The following is a 21,812-nucleotide window of genomic DNA, read 5'->3' as shown; positions in this document are numbered from 1 at the left end:
CTCACAATACTGAAGAATGCAAATGCATCAGCTCATGACCTCCCAGGAAATGGTATGTGGCACTGCTGTTACAAAAGTTTTGAAACTGGTTTGCGAGGTACTTGTGTCTACTTGCTCATGGAAAATGACTCCTGTCTTTTGTTTTGACCTCTGAGGAGAATGAATGACTCACATATATGTTCTTTAAAAATATATCACCATCAAGAGCAGGAGGGCTCAGACTGCACAGGTTGGGGAGGCTTGACAGAAATGAGCTATTGTGGGTGGGGAGTGAAATAAAAGCTTGGTCACACTGGGGAATAGCAAACAAGGCAGCAAAGCTCTTAGAGAGATTTTCTGGTTCCCAGTTAAACAAAGGTGTTTTTCAAAGTGTATCACCAGGCCTTCACTAGCCACTCACCATCTGTGGTCCATCAAATCTTATCCTTGTGCAGGTCAGGGCTATCTGGCACCTTCAGGGAAGATGCATTTGCTCCAACTAAGCCTGAATTTGGCCAGCACTACAAGGAAGAGAGATGTGCTACTGGAAGAGCACAATGAGAATCACATACTAGGGACTGCAAAGATAAAAAATTATACTGAATGGATGAGCCCAGCAAGATCACAAATGATAATTGTCCCCCATTTCTCCCTCTGCACTACCCCACGGGGTGAGTGATACATTTTGACCCATCATGACCGAAACTTGGGTCAAGCTGACATTTGCTTCATTTTATAACTGTTGTTTTTCTCCTCATTATCTTACTGTGATGAAGTGGTAAAATTGTCTTTACATCTTAACTGCGCATTTCTTATATTGACAAGCTGGTAAACAATTTTGACCTTTAGTGGGTTTTATTAGGGTCACTGAAGCCCTCAGTTTCCTAGCTTTGCTGTATAAAGCTTGTTTTTGCCTTTGTTTTGCTCTCCCTCTCACATGCACAAACATATACACATGTCCATGTGCACCTGCTTCTATATTTGCTTTCATGCGATTCCTTTTTCCTGGAACCTTTTTCCAAACAAGTTCTAAAGGCCCCAACAAAATGCTGTTTTGAAATTATTACTGTTGTTGCCTCCCTCTTAACTAGGAGCTCGAAAATATTCAACAAGAATATTGTCTTTTAGAAAAATGCAACCAAAATTTGAGCTTTCTTTATCATTGGTGACTTGTAGTCTCTGATTTCTCATTGACCCCTGGCTCAAAGTGTGTGTTGGGCTGCCTGTGGAATATTCTGGGATGACCAACATGGAAATGCAGGAAGTCACTATCTGTCTCCTGCTTTTCTTAATGTTTGGGAGAAGGACAAATTGTGGCAGGTGGGTATCTGGTACAGCTCATGCTGCTGGGCAGACTCAGGGGGGCCAGAAAGAAATTCCACCAGCACATTTTCTGTGAGATAGAGACAGAAAGTAAGTGCAAAGGAAAAGGATGTGAGCTAGATCAAATTGAAGGTGTTTAAAAATCCCAATAAGAGTTTAGAGAAGTGCAAGTGTCCCTGAACTGAGTCACACTTTCTTAAACTGCCTGCTGGAGTGCCAGCCATGGGGAATGTTGGAAATGCCTCTAAGGAATGCAGAAATGAGCGTGTCTATAATGATACAGGGATTTAAAGATACACCCAATCTTATGAGATCCTCTATTAGAGTATTCCTAAACTGCAGATAACACAAGCTACATGAGCAATCTGCAGGAATGAGGCTCCTTCATCAGGAGTAACCCAGTCCCACATTCAGGAAAACCATCACCATGCATGGCTGGTTTCAGGGGTATGCTGTTTCCTTGCAGCTGAGAAGTACAACTGGTCAGTGTGGTTTTGACTTGGGAAACAAGCTTCTGAAAAACTATTGCCATCATGGTACTGAAATGTTCTAATTCTCATGAGAATTTTCATGAATTTTTAAATCTGTATTTCTGCACAGAAATGCAGAAAGGATGAGAATATTGGGGAAAAGTAATGATTGTGCAAATCAGAAATTAGTAGCAATACTGACCTTGCAAAAGGGGAATATTTGCCCCATCTTTAAACTTCTTTCCTCACCTCACTGAAGCTGGCTGCAAGCACAAGAATTTTGTTGGACTCAGGCTCTTGACTCTGTGATATGAGGTCAGCCTGTTGCTCAGCCTGGTGCACTAAACTTGAAAGGAAAGATGCTGGAAACCCCATAAAAAGAACTATACTTTCAAGCACAATGGCAGTAATATCTTTTCCTCACAAATTTAATGTTACTTCCAGGTACAAAGGTATCCGTGTTCACTTTGTTTAAAATAACAGGAATACCTTATTTGTGTTTCACCCAGTTTTATGTTGTTTTTTAGGATAAAGATGGGGTTTCTACCACATTTGTGAGAACCTAATTCCCACTAGAGTTCTGCCAAAATGGTCCAAGTGTGGCCACCAACTGACTTGTCATTTCCATGACTGTGCTGTGTGGCCAGTGGGGCTCATCCCTGGTGCCTGTGGGAGCTGGTGGGGAGAGCAATGCCTGAGGAAGAAATAATTGCCAAGGTGTTTTCAAAAGAAATATCAGGGGCAGGCAGGACTTGACATGAGAAAGGATGGGAAGGTCAGAGTGGGGAGCATCTTTGGCATTCAAGCAGGGCCTTTTTGTCACCATTGGGTTTGGGGGCGTTTTTCACCCCTTTATGGAAGCATAATGCAGTGTGTGGATGGATGATAGTGAATGTAAGTGCCTTGAAAACAAAATAAGCAAGTACTTGGCCAAGGCACTGTGGGTACAATTGCTTATCCAATCGAATGGAGATAGGTTTCACAAGGCCTTCTGTTGTCCTAAAACATCTTATTCTCCTTGTTAAAAGGCATTTAAAAGCACAAAATACTTTTATTAAAAATGCTTTTCAGGGCTATATGATGCTAAAGGCACTTTCTATAGCTTGCATTGCTATTTAGGAGAGCATGTTATTTCTTTTTAATTTGCTCACTCATTCCTGAATAACTTTTCATAGGACTCCAGACACTGCAGTGTGACAGCTAAACCAAGGAGCATCGGATGCGATGGAATTGCTCTACAAGCAACCTTGCCAAAGGCCCTTTTGCTGCACAAAGCTGGCTCTATCTTTGTATATTGAGGGAGCTAAATCAATGTTAAATGCTTGGCTCTTTTCACAGGACAATGACCAGGACCTAAGCTGCGTCCTTCCTTTTTGATTGACACTTGAAACGTTGAGTTGGAATCAGCCAGAGGCACTGCTACAAGCTTGAAGCCTCTGCTGGGGATAACAACTGGTGACATCTGCAGAAAGGCCGACAAAAGGCAGTTGAAAGCCGTGTTTGTTGCTTTCCCCTCTCAGATCTCCTCTCTTTCATGGAGCTCCTTACTTGCTTTAATATTATGATTCAGCACCTGGCTCTTTTGAACCTTGCTTTAAACTTCAAAAGGCGAGGTGGTATTAACAAACATGAAACGAAAAAGTGGCAGTAGTTTGATTTACTGTTGTCGTCTTATCAAGGGGGTTTTTTGTCACCAGCTGCCACTTTCTGTCATCTTTGGAACCATTATCATTTCTCTAAAATCTAAAAGACTCCACTTAATAACAGCTTTGAATACAGGCAGGATCAGTAACCTATACAGTTCTGGGATGACAGAACCATCAAATGAAAAGAAAGATGTTGCCAAAAAAAAAAAAAATCCTTAAGAAAAAACCCCAATAAAACAAATAAAAGCTGTAGTACTTCTAAGTGACCTTGATTTCAGAATTAAACAAATCAAGCGCAATTCCATTGTTCTTTTTGGATTCATTCTGCACTTTCCTTGCAACATTTCTTTTTTGTTCTCAGGACTAAGAGAAAACAAAGCCAAGGCTTCCAGAACAACTGCTCACTGCACAACGAGCACTTGGTATCACATGAGCCCCATAAGCTCCTCACTTGTAAAAGTGCCAGTGATAATTGCCAGTCTCATTCCACTGCTGTCCTGGAGCAGTGGCTCCCATTCAGGCTGGGGTGGAGCCTCAAAAGCTGCCTCGTTAGGGCAGGCTCACTGGTCAAAAATCTATTTAATTCTCACTTTTACAGCACCTCTCCATGTTTCCCTGCTGTCTTTACCAACAGTGCTGTGCTGTCCTTTGGCTGCCAGGGCAGAACCTGAAATGCCTCTGTGCCTTGTCAGGCCAGTTTGTCCATCAAAGCTTTCCAGGTTCAGTTAAAGGCAATCAAACAAAAGCAAACAAGTTTCTGATCACAAACCTCCTGCACTTTCTTTCTTGTCACTCTACTGTCCTCTGTAGAAAACATCCTTATCCCTTTTGTTGGTTGTTGTATGATGCTATCCAAAATGAAGGAGAAATTTCTCTTGATGTCTTCTAAAATCCTGAATAATTTGATGGACGTGCCTCAGACCAGTGCCATGTGACTTTTATCTCATAGATTTGAACCTGCACTTCTGCTCCCGTGCATTTTGGTAGTTATTTCCACCTATGCAAAAAGAGTGAAATCACCAAAGGATCCTCTCTCCCGCCCCAGTGAAGTGTTCTCCCTCCCACAACCTACACAAGCAACACAAGCTAACAGGGAAATGGCTGCTCCAAAACAGCTTCCCCAGTATCCCAGCAGCTGCCCATCGACCCCTTTCCCTTTTCATCACAGGGATCTGGAATGGTTTAATTTCAGCGTCTCTTGGTAAAATGGAGATGAAAACAACAAAGTGAATATCCTCTGGAATGTGAAAATGCTGATGTTCTGGCTGATTGAAAACCAGGATTGCCAGAATCCAAAGTTGATTATGTTTTTTTTGGATTGGGGTATGACAAAACTCATACAAAAGTGAGACGGGGGTTGCTAAAAATACCTATTATCTTCTGACAGAAGGCTCACTGTGTAATCACACTGAGGTTTTCTCACGGAGCATGTCCACATTGGAAATTTTAGTCATTTTAACAACTGTTAATTACCACACGCTAACTAGCAGAAGGGTGTGTGGGGGGGAGATGTTGTATATTTATTTGTTCCAGACTTGGAACATATTAGAATGTAGGCTTTATTCCAGTTTACTGTCCTATGAATGAATGTGTTACCCAATTACAAAAGAAAGATATCACAAGAACAAATAAGTAAGGATCTTTTCCCAGGATGTTTTTTGATGAGGAAACCCAGAATATGTTTACCACATTGGGTCCAGTAGAAATCTGTTTTTCAGCCTTTTAAAAGTGCCTGTGACACACAGGAACAGAAGAAAAGTACCTGTGTAGGGTGGAAGAATAATAGAGAGATGGCTTTTTATTTTACCCACGAGAGAAAGAAATTTTGAGATAAAAAATAGGAAATGCATGGGAAAGTATTGGTGTAATTGGATGGATGCTCCTGAAAGAATTTGGATGAATGCAGGAGAAGAGCTGATGGCAGATTATACATGTACATACATATATTAATATTTTCATAATTTTTGTGTAATTCAACCACTATATTGTCAGTATATTCAACAATACATATGTTTGACATATTTATAATTATAGCAACATATATATATTTTGAACATACAGGAACTGAATTTTGGCTTTATTATTTCTTTGGCAGATTTTGGAAATGAGAAAACTGAGATCAGACTTAAGTCACTGACAGCATAATCCAAGATAAATATCTGACAGGTTAAGGAAACTCACAGCATCTGAAGAAGTTGAAGATGCAATCCCCAAATCTACTGCATACCTTTACAGTCTCTACAAACTGCTTATATAAATTCCCAGAATGAGAAAGATGTACAACATTAAAATATTTTCACAGTCTCTGTCAGGGACAGTGTTTGCAGAAAAAGCCAAAAAGGGAAACTGGAGAATTACATAGTGTCTGTGATTCAAAATAAAAGCTACTGATGTTAGAAGAATACCTTCATAAGGAGCACCTCTCTGTGTGCAAAGAAATGCCGAAGGGAAAGGGAATGGAAATGTTCCTGTAGCCTACATTTATTTCTAAATTAAAAACAAACCCCCCAAAACAGCAAACGGAAGCACTGCAAGGATTTATTCAGATTCAGCAACTCCCATGCAATTTTGCAAGTAGTTCAATCAAGCTGCAGCCACTCCCAGATAAATAGAATGAGGAAAAATGTAATAAATACATGTCTATATGAATCAGCTTTCTACATAGTCTGATCCATGCTTGTTTTCAGGAAAAACTGTGAATGGAGATTGTTTTCTGAGAAAATGAGGTTGTGGATCTGTTTCAAGCTGATGGCACGATATAAGGTATTTTAGAAACAAATAACTACCATGAATATCCTATAATACCAATAGGATTTGTAGTAAATGTAATACAGAATGAGATAAATAACTGAGTTTAAATATATATCCAGAGTTATGAATTCTTTAGAGGGAAGTCATGGACACAAACCTGTCAGAGCTTCTTTGAAAAACCTCAGTGACAGTCAGACAGAAAACATGAATTTAAAAAATCATTGAAAAATAGAAATGAGATGAATACCAGCAACATCCTGTGCTGAGAGCAGCTTTTCTCACTCCCCCTCCTTCTCTGAAATATAACAATAAAAAAATATCAATTGCACAAGTGTAGGAACAGAGAAGCATGAGAAAATATAACCAGAGAAGAGAGAAAATAATGCAGACTCTATGTCTTGAAAAATATGTAGGTTTAGAAAATCCTAAAACATGCAGAGAAGGTGACTAGAGGATAATTATGATTATTTGTTATTTGCTAGAACATAAGAACTAAGACAACCTGATGAAATGAGGAGGCAGCAGAATCAAAAGAAATTACTTTTACATGTGCTGCTCTATTAAATTTTACAACTTATTCCCAAGTGATGTTGTAGAAGGCCAGGGTACAATAACTTCAAAAAGTAACTACACAGGAAGAGCCCTCAAGTGAAGACCTTTTTTTTCCTAAACAGTTATCTTTGGACAGTTGATTTTCCTTATATAAATATACCTTTAAAATTTATGAGTGTTAATTTGCTCAACTGCACTACTTTTATCATCTGTGATCTCTCCTGTGTCTATATTTCATGCAGCAATTGCCCTTCCCCTTTGTCAAAGTTTTCTTACAAAAGTTTAGCTTTCATCTCTATGTATGAGGATTAACTTAAGCCATCCTTTGAAAAATGGACTTGTATTTAGCTTTAATTGGGAGCATGGGTGATTTCAGACTGTCCAGATTTCAGTAGATGGAGGACATAAGTAGCACGTTTTAAAGTTCTTCTGACACCAGTTAAGTGTTTGCAGGGTTAAGTTAGCAGAATCCACGTAGAATAACAGCAATAAAAATGCTGATGTGTTTATTTTTTCAACAGCTCACAGACAGCTATGTGGTGGACACTTTTCCTTCTGCCTACATTAACACCTTAATGAAGCCCTGACAAACATTGCTCCTGCACTAAGTTTCCAGGCTGCTGCAAACACGGTTGGGCCAGATCAAATGAAGGGTTTAGATACCAGCAAGGCAGGAGTTTTAAAAGAGCTCATGGCAATGCACAGAGAGGTCACTGCTCCAGGAAAATGCTCTGAAACTCCTGCTCACTATTAATAAAAGTATGAAGCTGATGTTTGTCTGAATTCTAGTGCCACCTCTGCAGTTTAATATCTTTCTTTACTTCAAGACTCAGCCCCTCAGTCCCCTCCTAGAAGTAGGCACCTTCACAGTTTCATGACAAACATCTGGCCAAGAAATGTAAGATTTCTGTTCAGTGCTTTTCCAGCTTTGCCAAAGTCAGTTCTCATCTTTATTCTGGGAACGGGCATGGACAATACTTTATAAGCTAATGGCAAATCACCAGCGTGCCCCCTGTGGAAAATGTCACTGTGAAGAGGTGAAAGCAAGGTTTGCACATTAAAGGACAGAGTCAAATAGCACCATCAAAACCACACATCACTTTCTCATTTCTGGGCACTGCACATGAGTAGTGACACTGGGGACTAATGGGTGGGTGGTTTGTTGGCGGAGCTGCTCAGCACTCCTGGTCAGCATTAGTGCCGGCCAAATCAAGTTATCTTTTGTTTTTATTCATATCCGCTATGAGCAGCTAATCTCACACCGAGGTGAGCTCCATAGTGTGCTGAAATCACGTGTTTCATCTGGAAAACTCTCTCATGCACGTGCTTATTCCTCCAGCTATAAATATCCCAAAGCAAAACCTCCGAAATGGCACCCTCCTCTGGCTCAGCCGCACCCACAGCCAGCACACTTATCTGGCAATCACAGCTGAAAACTGCAGGAAACTTCACAGCAAAACAAACTGGAGTGTGACGAATGTCTGCAAAGCTCCAGAGATCCCAATTCCTGTCACTCAATTGTAGCATATCAAACGTCAAGGACCAGCAGCTACACCCAGCCTCCATGCCTTCCCTCAGCCAGGTGGGAGCCATGTACCTTGTCCTGCTCTTGCCTCCATCACAGCAATGAAAGCTGCCCCAGACAGGACTGAAAATTTCATTTACACCATGTGTCCTCTGTGGAGGTGATCATCTGCACATGGATGCTTCCAGCAGGCACGTGATTTCACAGAGTGCCACGAAGCCACAGAGCACATGCAGGATTTGTCTTCGTCTGCTGCAAAAAGGTGAAGCACATTGGGACTCAGAATTTCATATATTCTCAGTTCTGAGTTCTCTTACTGTGATACTCTCTGGGAGAGATGGAGGGCTCAAAGTCACCTTGAAATTTCTTTTGTGCAATGATTGAGGGCCAAAAGAAGCAAGCACACGTTGCAAGGTATATGAAGCAAGACCGTGCCAAACCTCATGACACGCCTCTTGCTCTTGTATAAATACTCATAAATACTTTTATGCATTTAGAAAAACCTTCATCCAAAGGAAGTTCCAAGAAACTTCAAGCTTTACTTTCCATTGTAGCATGAAGAAGATGGTAGTCATTAGGAAATTGAGCTTCTCCAGAAGGTTCAGAGACCTTTCTCAAGTAGGAGCACAGCTTGTTAAGCACATTATCTTCAGGATAGATCAGGAATACTCCTTTTTTCCCCACATTTCCATGGGATTGCAATCACACGTTAGCACCAGTCCACCTGCAGCACTGAGAAGCTCTGACAGATGATGATGTCCTGTAGTCACTCAAAACTTGCAAAAGGAAGCCCTAGGTCTGGTCCAGCAGACCTGAGGTACCCTGATGCAGCTGTTCCTGATGCACCCATGTGCTTTTTGTGGCACCTGAAAGCAGAAGCAAGAAGAGGTCTGCAGAAAAGTGGCCAAAGCAGAGCTTGCTTCTCCTCCTGCAGCTCCCACTCCAGCTCCTGTGCCTGGCAGAAGGTGGAAAGCATCTCTGTACTCCCTTGTGAGATGGTGTGACCACAGAGCAGCCAGACTTTGCCTCTAATGAAGTATTCTTTTCAGCATGTTGAGTTCACTGCCATGCTAAGGAGCGAGTGCTTTGTCTATTTCAACTGGTTTTATTTTGAACTTTTTACTTTTGGAAATTTCAAGGAAAATTAACACCAACTGGGAGCCTACCTTGGCTGCTGACAGTAGTGTTTCCAAAACCTAGAAACTCCACACAGACCAAGCTGACCACCCACTAGGTCAGGGCTGAGGCAGAGAGGCTTCACATTGTGGGAAAGCTGAACGAAGCTGCTTTTTCTTGTGGCTTCATTCTGCAGCTGGGAAGAAGGCTTCTGGTCTTCAAGAGATGTCAGCTGAGAATTATTCATGAACAGTAGAATTTCCTCCAAAGGAAAATAAGCAGCAGGCATTTCAAGTGGCTTCGGCAATGCAAGACATAAAAAAAAGTGAGAAACATCTACAGGCATTTCTCACCATTCTTGTGTTTAAAGCATTCCAATTCCTTCTTAACTTTTTATTCGTTGAAAGAAAAACATTGTTTCAAGATAATGAAATTTATGGCCTAGCGAAGAAAAGGAGCCAGCCATGTGACCTCCTGACATTTCCTAACCAAAATCCTTGCAAGTTATATGCAGACATACCATATCACAAGCCCCAAGCTTTTGCCAGTAACACTGTCTGGCTGGAGTCAACTTTGACACCACCAGAAAAAAAATGATGCTCATTTTAGAACCCTTTTTGCCTAGAGCTTTTCAAATTTGAGGAATTTGCTGAGCCCAGGCAAAGGTTTTCAAACTGAAAGATGCTAAATTTAGGCAGGACTTCATAGTCATGGATGACCTGGAGAGCTGAAGAGGCACTTTCTGCATTTCCTCCTGTGAACAGCAACTGAGTAGCACGAAGCCACAGAGCAGTGAGGAAGGAGCACCTCTCTCTCCCTCTGGTGAAACATCTCAGATAAGTGGAAGAGGTCAATTTAATAACCTAGATTGCCCTCAACTGTTAAGTCAGATTAAAATGTCAAGCCCCTCCAATGCTAGAATTTAGGGCACTTGGTGTTCCTTTTCCAAGGGCAGGGGCCATCTGCACATCCTGGGCCCCGTCCAGGTTCGCACTCCCAGCTCCTCAGTGCGGAGATGTTCAGTTTTGGTGGCTTGTCCCCCCATTTAATTTCAAAAGAAGTAAAATGAAATGATCTTTTTTTTTTTTTTCTTTCCATTTGGCCTAATAAGATCTTCATGTTTTTAAATTACCATCTCTTTGCATGTGTTCTCTGTAGAGCTGCCAGTCAACGTCAAATAAGGTGTATAAATCAAAACTCTGGTTATGTTCTGATAGCATTATATAGACTGGCAGAAAAACACAGGTGAACGAGTGTCACATCTACATGAGATTTTTTTTCTCCCTTTTTAAATTGAGACATCTGTCTAATCTCAGTACTTCCCAGTAAATGAATATAGGCACCTCAGAAGCTTATCTGAGCTTGATGTTAAAGAAAAACATTTCTATGGGCACATTCGTACCTGTCAGCACTTACTGTAGAGATCTCTCTCTATAAATATTAACGTGAGTGACATCAGAATAATTAAAATTATTGTTAATGTTAACACTGCTTTAGCACCCATTTTACCCTATTTTGAAAGAGAGACTTTCCATGAACCCAAATGCAAGTGGGTATTGGATCATTTTTCAACAACTTTGTGGAAACCAGGGAAGGACAAAGTCAGAGAGAAGGAAAGTCAGCAATGCACGTCGCAGGGGATTATGGATGTATACATCTATCTATATGCTGGACTGATAAGCCTTCTCTGAGCTGTTTTTGCAAGGCAGTCATTTAATGTTGAACAAAAGTCCAGCTGAGACTTTCTTTTCCCCACATCTAGCCACATCTGCACTCGAGTGAAATGCCTTACGTGTAAGCCAAGCCCACTCAAAGACACCTCAACCTTGACATTTTGTTTTCTTTTGCAAAACTCTGTTTCTTTACGGCACCGCTTGCCTGACACGCTCCCATGTGAAGCAGAGTTATCAGAATAATAATTAACAGGCTCTCATTAATTTAGGATCAAACAATACCCCCTAATGAAGCAGGGGCCGGCCAATGTGATCCCTGAAAGTGAGGCGTATGCTTTTCTTACACCTCGTGGCCCCTAATCTGCCGTAGCCATTAGGCACCGAGCTGACCGTAAAGGCCCGTGTAACATTGAGTCAAGGACAGTTAATGGATGCCGGAGCACAAACAAGAGTGCTCCAAGCATGTCAGTCAAGACTAACCTGAGGCAAAAACATCAAAATGCAGGTTGGAGTTTTGACATTCCTGCAGGCTCTGTACGCCTCGCCAGTGAATTTTTAAAGTCAATATCCCCCTCCTGCTCGCAAACACTTTCTATCTGATGAGTAGCAGTAATGTGGATCTGATTGAACTTTGACTAAAGTATTACTTAAAAGGCAGCTTTGAATGCGTATGCGTGTGTGTGTGTGTTGTTTTTTTTTTTTAATAAATGTCTGTGATAACAATAAAGACAGTTTACACAGATTATCACAGGCTGTGTCTTTAGACTTCAAGGTTATATGATTAGGAAATTAGAAAAGAGATGAGATTAGAAAAACCACAGAACATTTTGAAAAAGAAAGCTTTTTACAAATTATCTGTGTACTGAATTTGCACAGAATCTGATAGATAAATCTTCTCATATTTGGAAATGGATAAATGCTACAATGTAAATAGAAGGAACCGGCTTGGGAGCACACGTCTGGCAAAAGTTCAAAAAGCATATTAAGTATTCTAATTTGTTTAAAGCTTACTTATAAAAAAATGCATATTGTGATATAAAATGTAATGATTTCTGCATGGAAATGTAATGAACAATAATAATTGCTCTGGATGAGCATAGCACACAGTGTTAGAAAGTGCAGTCCCTTTGCTTTCAGATTTCACATTAAACCTTTATTTTCTCTTTCCCCTTTGCACAGTGGAGTGAAATCATTAAGGCAAATGGACGCAAAATTTAAGCCAAGACCATTCCTAGTATTGGGCACTACACAGGAGCACATAGGGTGCCATAAAATTGGGGTGGTGGCAGCAATAAGCACACTTCCTATTACTGGAAAAGGAGGTGTACTTTCAAGGGGAAATTGTATTAGTTTGAGGTGGTGCATTATTATTTAGAAGTCCTGACCAAAATTTCCAAGCAAGCTATAAAACTTGATTAATTTAGGAAGCCAACATTTTCATGCAATCTTTGAAGAGCTTCTGATCCTGCACTTATGGTGAACATTTTGATGGGGGTCATTTTGCTATTAGAGCACATCAAGTGGGGGTGAGCCATTTGATGTGTTTTTCATTTGTCTTGTGACCTTTCACTTGGCACTGTCCTGTTGTTTCTTTGGTTGTAACTTTTTTAACCTTTTAATTTTTTCCTGGACTTGAGATCATGTGTATTCCAGGGACACAGCAGTACAAATATTTTGCATTAACTGCACACACCTTGGGCATATTTTTTTTCCTTTGGCTCTTGCCTTCACATAGCATTGCTATGTTCTATTAAGCTGTTGTATTTCAGCCTGGAGATTGCTGCATTCATCAGTGGAGAAACTCTTACCTCAAAAGTCAGAAAAGTAAGAGCTCAGATTTCTCAGAGTCTTTTGGGAATGCACAGTGCTCTACAAATAAACTGGTAGTAAATCTCAAAATATTTTCTTTTACCAAAAAAAAAAAAAAAAAACCCACCCCAAAAAAAGGATAGAAAGTCTTATAGCTAAACCCTTATGTATTGTGATTTCTTCTCTATGCACTGATTCTTTTTTGTTTGTTTTAATGTTTTATTTCAGCCTGTTTACACACAACTTTAATCAGATTCCTGTCCCAGAGCAAAATGCACATTTTTCACTTTCTTTTTTTTTTTTACAAAGGACTCTGTGATAACAGTAAAGACATTTTTGTTTTAACAAAAATGTTTCAACACTTTATGATAACAATAAAGAGCATTTTCACAGATTATCACAGCCCATTAGGTTTCCACTGACCACTTTTCTGACCAAAGACCTGTAGTGCAATGAAGAAATAGAAATCAAATTTTCAAATCCCAACAGTAGTTTTCTATAGCATCATGTTTTTCTCTCTTGTATGTGACTTAGCATAGTCTAATGATCTCATGATAATGTCATGGCAACTCTGTGGAGCAGAGACCATATTAAGATGTCATTCTGATGGCAAAATGATGGCAATTCAAGCCTGCAGAGACTTTATGACAAGCAATGGCAAAACAAACTCAATACAAGTCTATACAGAGCACATTATCGTGTCAAGAGAACAGTATAATCTAATAGATCTTTTCTGCCTCTAACTTCTGTGAAAGCAGTGTTGATACCTGCCTAAGAGAAGAGCAGCACTGAGCCAGTAGCAAAATGAAATCAGTATCTGCTCTTAGCTCCTCTCCCAAGTATTGCTTATGAGCCACAACACTGCCTGAGCATATTAAACTGCACTAAGCCTTTTTATCTAAGATTTGTTCACAATGAATATCTTTGTCTTTCATCACCTAATTAAAAGAGAAAAGAAAGCACCGGAAAAATGCAATGACTGCGAAATGTGCAGTAGGGAAATACAATCCTAGCCTGGAGCCTGTTTTGCCATTGCTCTGGGGTAATGCCAGTCTCCAAGATGCCAGCTGGTCCAGCAAGCAGCCTCCAAGCCCCAGGGGTGGGTAGGAGGTCGGGGCATCCCTCTTGGCTCCATTCATGATGCCAGGGAAGGGCAGCATCCTCCCAAGCTCCTGTTTCACAGACACCCGGATGATGGAAGGGCACTGGGATGGCAGCAGTCCCAGCATGAGCAGGTCCCCAGACTGTGACTGTGACAAGGGGACAGTGGCACCTGGGAGCATTGGTGACCTGACTACAGCTCTGCTGTGGCCAGAGGAGATGCCAGCTTGAATCCCTGCCGTATGATCCAGTTCAGCACAAGACTCAGCCATATGGGTCACTATGATCTGATTAAATTAAGGATGCTAGAGAAGCCTTAAACCTGAATTTCCTATTTTAATTTGAATGTTACTTTTTTATGCTTAGTTAATAGTCATAATCATGTAGAGTGTGCTAGTCCATTACCACTATGTTAATGGCCAGCTAATACTCAGAAGCCCTTGGCATTGCCTTGGGGCTTGAATTCCCAGATGGTCATTAACTACCTAATAAAAGACCACCACATCATCCATAATTACTTAACATCTTGTACTTGAAAACATATTAAACAAAGTGAGCTTTTAAATATTTAGAACTAAATTACATTAAATAAATGTTATACTTGGTAAATAAATTCAGAGGTGGGGATGTACTATATGGAATTAAAATCTTGCTGCTGCTTCCTCATGACTCAATTGGTTCAGCATGCAAAATGAAAACATTCAGCCCATTTGCAAAGGGTCACTGTGATTCATTTCTAGCTAATGCTGCTCTTTGATACTGAGGGATGTGTGACAGCAAAGTGTTGCTTTTGCTTTTCATATTGGGTTGCATTAATTAAAGTTATATGGAAAATCTCTTCGCATGTGCTGGTATCTGTTCAACTTGAGCTTTAAAATGGTGAAGGTTGTGCTGAGTTTCCAAGGATGTTTCTTTTTTTATGGGACAATAGTGAGCTGTTGATACTGTCCTTTACACCTTCTTTGCCTACAATCAGCAGCCCTGATGACTGATTTTGTTTGTGTTAATTCCTACTTCTGGTTTTAATGGTTAAATTATAATTATTTTTTGATCAGACAAGAGCTGTATATACTAAGAAGCCAGCTCTACAGACACATAACAAGTGTGAGTCTTGAATCAGTGAAACCAATAGGATCAGACACATGCTTCAACACTGCTCATTTTCCCAAGTATTAGGAAGAAGCAGATCTGCACACATGAAGCTGGGCTGAGGTGAAGGACTCATTTGGTGCTGGCCTGGACATAGACTGTGAGCTCAATGGGATTTGGATCCAGGACCTTGAGGTGAAAGGCTCTGTGTTGCCCCACCTCTCCCTGAGCCATGGGGTTCCCCTCGGAGCACGCTCATTTGTTAATTTTCTTTTGAAGTTAATGGCAGGGTGTGCCTCCCTGTCTGTATTTTTATTGGCTTCATAATTGCTCATTGAATAATTTGAGGCCTCTGAGAGAGAAACACAGGTAGATTTGCTATTGCAGAAGCTTCTTTTCCAGCTTTGTGTGACATTTTACACAGATCCTAGGCCTTAGACCCGTTATGGGAGAAAAAAATCAGTTTGGGGAATATCAGGCTTCTGCATGCATGTTATGGATATAGCTCTCCCAGGAGTGTAATCAGTTATCTCAGTTTTCTGGCACAAGCTAAGAAGAGTTCAGCAGGCACAGAAAGTGAGACTTTTACAGTTCTTGAAGGAGATGGGCACTCCATGTCCCTTTGCTCCAGCAGTGCAGGGTAGAGCTTTCCCCTTCAGTGTGCCAGTCCCTTACAGAATGCCAGGGAGCTTACAGAGAGAGAGCACATCAGGGATGAATGTCCTGGAGCCATGTACTCTACTGCAAGATCCAGACCTCAGAGAGCTCCTTCTTTCTGCTTAAATGTGCTCAAACCCAGTGGTCAATCCACAAAAGCATGCTCTGATTTCCAGTGTAACTCACTCAGCCAGTCCCACAAGAGCCTGGGAAAACTGCTGGACTCCTGGCATCTCCTGGACTATGTTTCTTCCTCCAGGTGTCCAGATAAGGATTTATATTCCAACTTCAGCTGCCAGCTGACAGATTTCTGGAAGCACTGACATCTCAAAGACAGTTAAGTGTTGAACCTGCTGGGGAGTTTTTTGAGAAACACATTCATTTCTCCCCTATAGCAGCAATGTTGAAATAACTCAGGAAATCTGCTCATTCATTTTAAAGCTGTAGGCCTGTGCTTTTCCACAGGGGAGACAATAACTTTACCAATCACAACATGTGACTCCAAGAGAAATAGAAATCTTTATAGTTGCTACATCCATATGATTTACCACTGAAGGGAAGCATGCTTTTTTAATCCAGAAGGATACCTCCAACCAAGAGTATTCATCTGTCAATCTGCTATCCAATATGCTGAAAGAATACTTCTAACAGAAATCAGAGAAAAACATTTTACCATTTATTTCCATCAAGCATACTTTTTCATGCACTCCAAGAATTACATTGGACTGAAACATGCTGCTCATTTCCTGAAGTAAAGAAAATATTTAGGAGAAGAGGACATGAGGACTTTGGCCTGTTACGTACACTAATTGTCTTTGCTTTCTCTTATTTTTTTCAATGAGTCTTTCTCATGTGAATGCATAACCAAAAATTCTTCTAGGAAGAAAGAACGGAAGATAGAGGACATTCAAGCACAAAGGGCACACTGCAAGCAATTCCAAAGTAATTTCCAGCCTATGGCAAGAACCATACGCAGAGGTGTTATTGAAATCAAGGACATTTCTATGTAAAATTTGATGCAATAGGAATCTCTGTTTACTGGTGGTATATACTTCACACGTGGATTCATCAGCAGGAGGCAAAACAGTGCTGCATAACACAGAAAGCCAAATTCCCCTACAGAAAAGAGGGTTTGATAGTATTTTTTAAAAGGTGTTGATGCTGACTCAGATTTGCAGTTCAGGAAACTGAGGTACAGACCAGGTGGCTTGCCACAGGTAATCTCTGCAGTCTTGGATAACTTTGCTGTGCTTTCTCTGGCCTGAGAACACAGCACTGACTTATCCTCGAGGATCTTAACTGCATTTCATGTTTCAGGGTGTGTTATCTCCTGGCCACTGGTGTTTGCTTGTTAAGCAGTGGATGTTCATCTGACTGTTCATCTTCATTGATGAAATACCACCAGAAGAGTTGTTTTTACACTGGGATGATTATGAAGCCATGTGCTAATCCATGCCACTGGAGGGCATGACCCACACTGCTGGCCTGGTGACAATGACACCAGAGTCACCCAAAATGACAGAGTCACTGTGGGCTGCGTGGGACAAGTCATGCACCCTGACAGCCCCAGCATCAGGGTTGTTTATGCTGATGCTTCTCACGAGATGGCCCCGCCAAAAGACTTTTCCTTTGCCCAGTAGAACTTGGGGTATGAATTCAGGATTCCCCAAACTTGTCCTTGTTTCTGCCCAGGTGAACACCGTATTTTGCCGCTTATTTTCATGGCCTTGGAGCACGTCTCTGATGCTGCTAATCTGCTGTTTAGAAAGGATGGATCCTGTTACTTAGAGGATACAGACAGTGGATAGGACTGTATGGATTAGCACCAAAGCAGAGATGATTTTATTTACTTAGGTAGGTAAAATTTCATTTTTTTAGATCTGGAAAATAGATTTCCAAATTGAGAAGACTGTTTATATTTGCAACCGTTCCTAAAGCCATTGCTGCAGATTTTGCAGCCTTGTTCTTAGCTATGGAGATCCCTGAACAAGTTAATTGCCCACCAGCAGCATTCATCTTTCTCCTTCAGCAGACTGTGAGTATCAGAAAATCTCACTTATTGTGCTAGACTTTAACTTCACAAATTGAGATGACTTGTCACTTGATTCCCCAAATGGCACTTCTGGGTATGAATAATACTATGCTGTATTTATTACAGCTATTCTAAAAGGGCTCTTCGTTTCCCCCAGTGAAGTGCAGGAAGCAGAGAACATCCACAGCGTTTTTTCATTTCTCAAAAAAGTCTTGGCTATTTCCAGGTTTTGATCACTATCATTTTAACTTTGGACTTTTATTAAAAGTGTTTTGAGTTTGACACAATTGTAGTGGCAGATAGAGTGGGTAGATAAATGTACCTTCTGAATAGGCTTAATACCAAAAGTGGCTAAAAGGAATGGCAAGGTATTTCACCTACGAAAATTTCCCATCCAGAAGATTTGCCACTTACTGCTGATAATCCTTTTAGCCTCAAAGGGTCAAAAGGTGAAAATGATTGAGGTACCTTTTGCTATGAATATTTCACGAGCTGCATATCCCTTTTTCACTGAGATCTATGTGCTGACTGAGGGCTTCTTCAGGATGAGTCCTTAGTTGACTGACGAATACAAAAGGCATTCAAGATTAGCGGAAGACAAGACAGCCTACTTTGGTTTCTGTGAGCAGTACCTGGAGTATCAATGGAGATAAAACACTGAGTGACAGGTAACTGAAATACAGAATAACACCATATATTGTTCTCCTATTGATTGGGGAAATAATGAGAAAGTTAGCAAGTCACAGTAATGTCACAGACAGTGATGAACTTTGGAGAACTCAAGGACCAAAAAGTAACATGAAACAAGGAGCAAAATGAAGATAATATTTGGTTACAGTACAGTTCTCAAATTGTAGTGAAACACATCCCTTCGCCTTTGAGTATGCTCGGTTTTTAAAGCGAAGACAATGGGAAGAAATTGCTGGCTGAAACAATATAGCTATTTTATTTTACTCCAGTCAGTAATGTGAACTTCTTGGAAGACATCTTCTTTCACCACGCTATTGCAGCTGGGAACATTTAGAGGCTATGAACCAAAATTATCCTCTCTATGCATAACCTTTCTAGTGTCATATCCTGCAAGGTATTGTGGTAATTGAAGACATTCAGTACCAAGAATTGAGTATTGTTTTGCTACGGCATTGATATAAAAAAATCCAATCCCTTTGAAGAGGCTTCTCGTTCAAAAGAGAAGCAGCACCTTAGCAAAACATATCTGGAGAAAGTTATTCTTTCTTTCACACATAGACAACGCTTGGAAAGCTTTTAGCTCATTTATCTCTGTAAGGCAGCAGACTCTGCCCCTGCCAGGGGGTCCCCAGCTCAGCCCCAGACGTGGAGTTCCCAACTTCTCCCATGGCACAAGGCAAGGATCCTGTGTGCCAGCACCCACTGCCTTTCCTGTAATGCTGAGTCAAAGCTAGGCCAATGAAAATAACCACAATGGCAACAAAAAAATCCTCTGCACCAGCTGAGACTTCTTTACTTAGATAATATTGTAAGTATATAAATAGGACTGTCTTTTCATCACTTGAAGAGAACAGAGCCTATGTCAGTCACAAATCCTTTTCTATTTAAAACAAGGAAAAAATGCACATGAATGAAATTCCTTTACTTAAAACTAGGCATCCTAATTTCAAATAAAGATAAAATTGAATTGTGCTTCTCATCTACTTTTCAAACTGTTTCTTCTTATTGTTCTCAGGAGCTTGTCTTTTTCCTAGCTGAGAGTTCCTCTAAAAATATCTTTAAGGGCTGTATTTTTAGGTGTAATCTTTAAGAGTCAGGAAGAACCACATCACCGTAAAGCAGGACACATTTCAACAGCTTCACCATCACAACCACAAACATTTCAGATAGATTTAAGACCTACAGGGATGCAGCATCTACTTTCAATGGGATTTCAGCACCTACTTTTTCAGTCTTCCACAAAAGCTGTAGGGCTCAAGCTATGAAGCATTGTGAGCCAGAGCTTAGGTAAGGTCAGGGGAAGGTGCAGGCTGCATTTGCCCACATCCTTCCCAGCTGTTCCCAGTGTCCCCAGTGAGAGCCAGCCTGATCCCTGCAGCTTGCAGGTGCTTTCAGGTCTCTTAGTTTAGAGAAAACATCATCTCTGAAGGGGTTCAGGTCAAGACTTTGACATCTCTTTCTTGGTTTGCTTTTCTGATAATAATAAATCAAATTATTTGTTATGTTTGCATTATGCTGGAACATAGAAATGTCATGGTAGCTGGCCTGGTAACACAGGATTAATTTAGACATTCAGACTGCAGTGCTCTTCACTCTGAAAATGTAATAAACATGTGGCAATTAAGCTTCATTAGGTCTACTCAGCTATCTGGTTGCATTTGTGAAGCTGTTTCCACAAATTCCAGGCTGAAGCATGGAGTGGATGGGACAGCAGAGGGTGTGAAATGAGGCATTTGTTCCTTTTCCAAGATCAGGATGCATTTGCTCTTCCAAGCAAAGAGCTGTAAGAGCAGCCCTCAGACCTTTTCTGCAGATGGGCACTGGAGGTGTGTGAGCCATATAATCAAGGTAATAAATACATGCTCCCAAGATTGCCCTTTACGTGCAGTTTTAGGCAGCTCTTTCACTAGTGATTGTCCCCAGACTCCTGATCACCTTCATGTTCCACAAAAGCTGGAATTTCTCTCCTAGACATGTTAAGAAACATTAACTCATACCTTGTCTTCAGCATGCTTCACCTTCCATGTTATGACCAGTGATGCTATTAAAGTGTAATTCCTGGTCATGAAGCATTGGGTATCCTGCAAGATATCCAACTCCTACAAGATACCCAATTCCTACAAGATACTCTCTTTCCTGCAGGCAATCATGAAGGAGTTCAGGAGGGAGTTTGCAGCTTATCAGTTCTCCCTTGAGTAAGGCCCAGCCAGAGTCTGCAGTTGTAGCAGAGAAGAAAAATCTGAGGATGGCCACAAGACACAGCCTTTTGCTGCTTAGGAGGAGCACAGAGCACAGAAGCAAAGGTCATTTTGCTTGGGTCTTACCACAGGCCACACACTGTAAGTTGCCTTTTAAGAGGAAGAATTGTCTTGCCTTTAATGGGAAGTCTATTCAGCCATCAATTTGTTAATAAAAAGGTGAAGTTAATGACAAATAATCCCCCATAAAATAATGTCCTTGCATTCAGGTTCAGGTTTGCTGGCTACAAAACATTTGCTACTCGTTTTCTGCCCCACTATTAATGGATAAGAGAAAAGAAGGGGAATTTGTTACTTAATGTAGGATATGCATCTCATGCCATCAGATTATATCAGGTTCATCAAGTCATGCTTATATAACTTGATTTTAATTTATGGGTTTTATTGTTGGCAGGTTTCTGAGATTATGATTTGATTGAACGTCTGTTGAATGTCTGTAAAATATCTGTTAGTTTGTAAATGGACTCTAATGGATTACGCTGCTTGAATCTTTTCTTACAGAGCTGTTCACCTTTGCATGGTATAGTAGACAAGTCACATTTTGCTTTAACTGCATGCAGCATCAACTGTAATAACTATATGTCAGAGGCTGTAGAGTTGAAGATACAATCTGCTTAAAATCACTGTACACATATCCAAGGAGAAATACTTGGTGTCCAGGAGAGCTCCAGCAGAACGACTCGCTCCTGTCTGTAGCTTTATAAATGCCTCAATTTTTCTACTTTATGACTTACATTATTTATCACAAGAGGTTTCTTTGACACCAAAACTTTTTTAAAAGATCTTTTAAGATTATGGGGCCATATGTCTATTGGTTTTATCAAGCTGGACTGACTAGAAAAAAAGGTGGCACTAGAAAACTACTTTGGCTTCCTCTGACCTGGGGTGGCTACTGGAAGCCAGCCCCTGTTGTAAACCAGGTGGAAAATCTCCAAGGTCCCTGGAAGCTGAAGGTGCCCTGCTTGCTCTCGTACAACCCTGGAAGAGCAGCTCCAAGGCAACCCAAGTTTCACTCTGGTGTGAAGCTTTGGTGTGAAGCTTGGTTCTGCTGCTGTCAGTCCTTCAGGTTGTTCATTCAGATGCCCTCAACCTCCTTTTTTTTTTTTTTTTTCCAGCAGAAACAGAGAGATGAGTGTTATAA

Source organism: Sturnus vulgaris, chromosome 3, assembly GCF_052056855.1.
Source record: "Sturnus vulgaris isolate bStuVul1 chromosome 3, bStuVul1.hap1, whole genome shotgun sequence".
NCBI lineage: Eukaryota > Metazoa > Chordata > Aves > Passeriformes > Sturnidae > Sturnus > Sturnus vulgaris.
Note: the sequence above shows the minus strand (reverse complement) of the source record.